This window comes from Bubalus bubalis, chromosome 11, assembly GCF_019923935.1.
Source record: "Bubalus bubalis isolate 160015118507 breed Murrah chromosome 11, NDDB_SH_1, whole genome shotgun sequence".
Lineage (NCBI taxonomy): Eukaryota > Metazoa > Chordata > Mammalia > Artiodactyla > Bovidae > Bubalus > Bubalus bubalis.
The window spans coordinates 94,772,923-94,780,561 of NC_059167.1; positions in this window are offsets into that span (position 1 = coordinate 94,772,923).

Below are 7,639 nucleotides of genomic sequence, written 5' to 3' on the forward strand. Positions count from 1 at the left end.
GGAGGGCAATCTCCTGTACTCAGTCTACCAATTCAAATGTTAAACTCTTTCACAAACACCCTCGATAACGTTTAACCAAATATTATTTGGCACTCCATGTACACCCCCCCCCAAAGTGTGTTTTAGTTGCTCAGTCATGCCTGACTCTTTGCAACCCCATGGACTATAGCCCGCCAGGCTCCTCTGTCTATGGAATTATCCAGGCGAGAATACTGGAGTGGGTTGCCATGCCCTCCTCCAGGGATTCCTCCTGATTCGCGGATTGAACCCGCATCGCAGGCAGAAAGAAGATTGAAGCCCAACAGTGAAGGTTCTTGGGCTTCTGCCTGTGACCTATTGAATCAGAATCGTTGCTCAAAGAAATCTGTGTTTTTAAGGAGTTTCCCAAAGCTTCTGATTTGCATTATAGTCACAGTACCTCTGCTTTCGGTTCTGATAAGATTTGGCAGTATGGACCTAGCACCCAACCTAACAGTCTCAAGTGGTATGTGGACCACTTTCAAGTGGGAAACGGGCAGTTTCTGTGGGATATAAGTGTTGATTTACCTCAGGGCAGAAACCAGTGTGAGTGAGTAATGCTCCAGGGCACACCCTCCCACTCACCTGCGCGATAGAATAATTCACTGAATTTCGTTCAGAGTCCAAATGAAAAGAACACTGCCCGATTGTCAGTGTTCTTGGGTGAGTCATTATTGCTTACTAATCGTCTTCCTCCTCAAACCTGCTTCCTTCCACTTTCCACAGTGTATGGGATCCTTTTAATGGGAACTTTTTAATCTATTTATAACCACACTTTCTCTTTCCCCACCCACCTGAATGTGCCTGTGTGTGTTTCTGAACTTTGGAAAGCTTCATAAGGTTCTTCGTGATGTAATAATCTTTATTTCCCACATTGAGTCCCGCCTTTATATTTACTTATTTTTTAATGTAAAAATTAAAAAATGTAAAGAAAAAAGTATGTAAAAGTTGATGTGTTATTTACCTACAAAAATGCACGTATACAGCATCATGAATATTTATGAAGTGAGAGTACATGTATAACCAGAATCCAAATCAAGAAAACACAGGGAGCCTTGGAATACCTGCACCTTCCCCAGGCTCTCTTCCAGTCATTGGTCCCCACAAGGGTAAAACAACTACTCTAACTTCTAGGAGGAGAGATTCTGTTCGTTTTTAACTTCCAAATTTTGTCTAAGTGGAATCCTACCTAGTCTCTGGCTTCTGCTCCTCATTTTGTTGGGAGACGCCCCCATGTGGTCACTTGCGGTTACAGCGACTTCCCTCTCGCTGCCGTATACCATTCCATTTTCTGGATATACCATCAGTTATTTATCCATCCTATCTTAGTGGGTATTTGAGTTTCCAGGTTGGGGCTATTGCAAATAGTGGGAAGCATAGATTTTATACTGAGTTAGGGTTTTAAGAGAGAGTGTTAGATATTCAAGTTCAAAAGGCTTGCATTCTGCTTGTGGCAAACCACAGAAACAAAGGAACATTCCATAGATTCTTCTGTTCACCCTGAAAACGGCTCCCAGGATCGAAAGTCATGAAAGAAGAAAGAAAAAGTACAGAAGTTTAGAGGAGAGAATGATTTACAGTTCCACCTGCCTCCACTATTTGCTTCTCCATGGCAACTCCTTGCCCATCCTGCCAATTTAGCCTGAATCAGTAGCATTTCAAAGCACCTGCTGGGTATCCATTGACCCATTTAGGGGCTCCATTGTTATCTGGTCAACAGACCGAGGGAGTGGTGGGTCAGCAGCCAGTCCAGTTAAAACCCTAAAAATGCTATTCAGTGTTCTGATCTTTTCTCCTTGGGTCAGAAAAAATCTACTTCCTTAGAATCAGGGAAGGTCTGAACCAGAGGGCCCTAAGGGTGCATTAGTTCAACTCCTCACTTTACAGATGAGAGACTGAGTTCCAAAGTCTCTTTTCCAAAGCACCTGAAGTGCTTGAGGCCACACACGGCGTTAGGAAGTGAACTGGAGGGTGATTTGGAACATCTTCAGTTTCAGGGCTTCCACGTGGTAGGTTTACATCATGCCTAATAGTTTTAATATGTTGCTGGTTGCGTTACTTTTCTGAATTCCTGCATTTGGGGCAGTTTCTCTCTGGTTAAAACGTTACTATCCTCCTCTATGCTTTGTCATTTTGGTTTTGCTGTATTTTCTGTTTTACCCTCCAGCATACAATCAGCGTTAATATAGCATGGATAGTGGAGGTGTAATCCATGTCCCGGGATCCCTTAGGAACAAGGAGTTTTCAGTATTCAAACAATTAAAGAATGAATACTCCTTAAAGATATGTGATTATGAATATGTAAATATGCTCACAACATACTAAATGAAAATTATAGCGACTTCCCTGCTGGGCCAGTGGTTAAGACTCCATGTTCCCATTGCTGCTGCTGCTGCTAAGTCGCTTCAGTCATGCAATCCCTGGCTGGGGAACTAAGATCCAACGTGCTGCGAGATGTGGCCAAAAGTAAATCAATAAAATAAACGTAGATTACAGAACTGCCTCATATGCTCTGCTTTTGTAATATATATTTCCCTGCATTGTTGTTGTTCAGTCACTCAGTTGTTTCCAACTCTTTGTGACCCCATGAACTGCAGCACACCAGGCTTCCCTGTCCTTCTCTATCTCCCAGAGCTTGCTCAATCTCATGTCCATTGAGTCAGTGATGCCATCCAACCAACTCATCCTCTGTTGCCCCTTTTCTCCTCTTGCCCTCAATCTTCCCCAGCATCAGGGTCTCTTCCAATTTCAATGCATACATGAATAGGAAAGTTCTGGAAGGGTATAAATGTTAATATTTTTAATTAGGTTGATGGAATTATGGCTAATTTAATTTTCTTCTTTTAGAATTTCTCTAAATTTTTACAATCAGGGAAAAACTGATAAAAGTAACAAAAATAAAATAATACTTTTCAAATGACACTCTCCACATCAGAGCCTGGCACCAACCGACAGTGGCCCTGGGGTACAATTTTAACGGCTACATTGGAAAAACAAACCAGCCAACACTCTCACAGAAACTATGAAGTGGGTACTGTATGCCATTTAACTGCAAGGAGTTTGGGAAGCGTAGTCTTGGGCTGAGCAGCTATTTCTCAACCACAAATCAATTATTATGGAAGGTGAGAATGGATTTCAAAGGGAAAATGGCCTTGTAGGACTTTGGCTTTAACTGTGGATGAGAGAAAAAGCCATTTGAGAATTTGTTGCAGGCATCGTATTTCACCCCTAAATACTTCAGCATGCATCTCATAAAATAAGGGCACTCTATATAACCACAGAATCATTATCAGAACATTAGCAATAATATCCAAATACCATTTAGCAAGCAGTCCACATTCAAATTTCTCCAAATTGTTATGTAAATAATTTGTGTGTGTGGGCTCAGTTGTGTCTGACTCTGTGACCCCATGGACTGTAGCCTGCCAGGCTCCTCTGTCCATGGTATTTTTCAGGCAAGAGCTGGAGCAGGTTGCCTTTTCCTTCTCCAGGGGATCTTCACAACCCAGGGATCAAACCCACGCCTCCTGCATCTCTTGCACTGGCAGGCAGATTCTTTGCCACTGCGCCACCTGGGAAGCTACAAAAGGAAGCTCAGCAGAGGATAGTTTAGGATACCATATTTATTGATGAAAACATGTAAACAAATGCAGCTGAGGATCCAGGTGGAGTCTCCTTTCTGCAGCCACTACCTTCACATGAAGCCTTTTTTTTCTACTTCGGAATGCTGCCCAGGCAGGTGCAGTCTTCCAGCAGGACAGTAGGGGGCCCACATGCCCTTCTGCTGTTTGTCAACTCGGGTGATTTCCCCACATGGGAGTGGGTGCCCAGGAGTCAGGGCTGTGTCGCATGTGAATGAGAGACTTCAGGGCACACTCAGACCCCACAAGATCATCAGTTTCCTTATGGGAAGTTATGAAGACTTTACAGCAAAATTCATTTTTATTCCATTTAGGGAAACAGCACAAACTATGTATCACTTTTTCTGGGTGATTTTCATAACTGTACTGTGAAATCAAATAAGCAGAAAGCTACGATTTATTGAGCTAAATATTTAAAGGCAATGACCATAATAATTTTAAAGTTGGATTTACAAGTAAAATTGCCAGTAGTTAGCCATCATTCAACCATTACATACAAATTTTTAAAATATCAAAGTAGGGAGGGGTGTGGCCAATGGTGGAGTAGGAAGAACCTGAGTGGACTTCCTCCCAGGAGCAACCAAAATTACAACTATTTTACTGAGAAACTATCTAAATTGCTTCAGTCATGTTCAACTCTTTGTGACCCCATGGACTGTAGCCTGCCAGACTCCTCTGTCCATGGGATTCTCCAGGCAAGAATACTGGAGTGGGTTGCCATGCCCTCCTCCAGGGGATCTTCCCAACCGCAGGGATCAAACCCACGTCTCTTTCTTTACCACCAGCGCCACCTGGGAACCCCCTTGAAGACCAACAGAAAAGATTTTCCACAACTAAAGATAAAACGAAGGCAGTACAGCATGAGTAGGAGAGGCAGAGATGTAGTGTAATGAAGACCCACACCTCCAGGTAGGCGACCAAGAAACAAGAGGAAAATCGAGATTGCAAACGTTCTCTCTGAGGAGTAAAGAGTCCAAGCCCCACATTGGGCTCCGTCACTTGGAAGTCCTACACTGAAAAGATGAGCCCCTAGGACATCTGGCTTTGAACACCAGCGGGACTTACATAACGGAGAACGAGACGAGCATAGTAAACAGAAGCTTTGCTCTTAAAGGTCATGTGCCAACTCTTATACCCTCCAAGTCCCAGTGTAAAGGCAGTAATTCAAAAGAAGCCTGGGTTTGATACCCCAACTGATCTCAAAGAGCCTCCTGGAGAGGCAGGAAGCAACAGGACTTGCCCTAAGAACACAGATGCTGGTAGCATCAATTTGGGGGAGCTTATTCCACCATGAGGACACGGGTGCTGACCAGCACTGTTTTGGGGTCTTCCCTTGACCCTATCAGAGCCAGGAGTTTACCTGCCCACTAGAGGGCTAGTATCAGTCTCAGGACTCCCTGGGCCACACGGTCAGTCATCCTGGGGCTCAGCCCCACCTATCAGAGAGCCAGAAGCCACCTCATGAGGCAGGACTACATATGCAACTGGCTGAGGGCCAGCCCCCCTACCAGCATCCCCACTGTAGCCAGGCCCACCAAACAGAAGGGCCCACACAGCCCATAGGAGGCGCTCTTGGAGCATTTAACTCTGGTGATCAGAGCGAAGTGAGTTGCTAGGCCCCAGAGGATGTCTCTATAAGATCACTTCCCCAAGTGGTTACATGTAACCAACTTACCTAATACATAAAAATAAACAGAGAACTGGCAAAATGAGGAGATAGAGGCATATGGTCCAAAGAAGGACCAAGACAAAATCCCAGAAGAAGATCTAAGTGAAGTGGAAATAAGGAATCTAACTGACAAAGAGCTCAGGGTAACGGTCATAAAGATGCTCAATGAGTTTGAGAGAAGAATGGATGGAGCACAGTGAGAATTTTAACCATGAGTTAGAAAATATTAATAACAAGAAGAACCAAAAAGGGCTGAAGAATACAATAGCTGAAATAAAAAATACACTAGAAGGAATCGATAGTAGATCAGATGGTACAGAGAAATGGATCAGAAAAAAGAGTAGTGGAAACCACTGAAGCTGAGCAGAAAAAAGAAAAAAAGATTAAAAAAAAATGAGGATAGTTTAAGATAGCATCAAGCATACTAACATTCACATTATAGGTGTTGCAGAAGGAGGAGAATAGAGAATTTCTCCATTCCAAATAAAGGAATGGAGAAATTACTTGTAGGTACAATAGCTGAAAATTTCCCTAATCTGAGGAAGGAAACAGACATCAGGAATCACAGAGAGTCCCAAACCAGAAAACTCCAAAGAGACATACATAAAGACACATTATAATTAAAATGGTGAAAATTAAAGATAAAGAGAGAATATTAAAAGCAACAAGACAAAACTAATACAATTATGTAAAGTTTAAAAAATTAAATTAAATTAAAAATAAATAAATAAATAAAAGCAACAAGAGAAAAGCAATAAGTTACATACAATGGAGCTCCCATAAAGCTATCAGTTGGCTTTTTAGTGAATGGTATCATATACTCAGAGCGATGAAAAGAAAAAACCTACAACCAAGAATATTTTACCTGGCAAAGCTGGCCTTCAGACTGGAAGGAGAAAGAAAGAAGTTTCAGCTCAGTTCAGTTGCTCAGTCATGTCCAACGCTTTGCAACTCCATGAATCACAGCATACCAGACCTCCCTGTCCATCACCAACTCACGGAGTTTACCCAAACTCATGTCCATACCAAGTTGGTGATGCCATCCAGCCATCTCATCCTCTGTTGTCCCCTTCTTCTCCTGCCCCCAATCCTTCCCAGCATCAGGATCTTTTCCAATGAGTCAACTCTTCCCATGAGGTGGCCAAAGTATTGGAGTTTCAGCCTCAGCATCAGTCCTTCCAATGAACACCCAGGGCTGATCTCCTTCAGAATGGACTGGTTGGATCTCCTTGCAGTCCAAGGGACTCTCAAGAGTCTTCTCCAACACCACAGTTCAAAAGCATCAATTCTTCGGCGCTAAGCCTTCTTCACAGTCCAACTCTCACATCCATACGTGACCACAGGAAAAACCATAGCCTTGACTAGATGGACCTTTGTTGACAAAGTAATATCTCTGCTTTTGAATATGCTGTCTAGGTTGGTCATAACTTTCCTTCTAAGGAGTAAGCGTCTTTTAATTTCATGGCTGCAGTCACCATCTGTAGTGATTTTGGAGCCCAGAAAAATAAAGTCTGACACTGTTTCCACTGTTTCCCCATTTATTTCCCATGAAGTGATGGGACTGGATACCATGATCTTCATTTTCTGAATGTTGAGCTTTAAGCCAACTTTTTCACTCTCCTCTTTCACTTTCATCAAGAGGCTTTTTACAGATAAGCAAAAGCTAAAAAAGAGTTCGGCACCACTGAAACATCTTTACAAGAAATGTTAAAGGCAGTTTTCCAAGTGGAAAAGAAAAGACTCAAGCTAAAAATATAAAAATTATGAAAGGAAAAGTCTCATCAGGAAAGGCAAACACACAGTAAAGGTCGCAAGCACTTGATTGACCGCTTATAAAGCGAGTAGGAAGATTAACATACAAAAGCAATAAAATTGTCTATATCCATAGTAAGGAGCTAGGGGATACATAAAACAAACAGGGGTGAAATATCATGTAAAAATATTAAATATTGAGGGGGAAATAAAAATGCAGGGCTGGCCGAATGTATTCTAACTGAAAAGACCATCAACTTAAAATAATCATCCGACGCTTCGCGACCCCATGGTCTGCAGCCCACCAGGCTCCTCCATCCATGGGATTTTCTAGGCAAGAGTACTGGAGTGGGGCGCCATTGCCTTCTCCGATGTATATACATAGATTGCTTTAAACAAACAAGCATGTGGAAGTGAAGTTGCTCAGTCGTGTCCGACGCTTTGCGACCCCATGGATTGTAGCCCACCAGGCTCCTCCGTCCATGGGATTCTCCAGGCAAGAATACTGGAGTGGGTTGCCACTTCCTTCTCCAGGGGATCTTCCTGACCCAGGGATCGA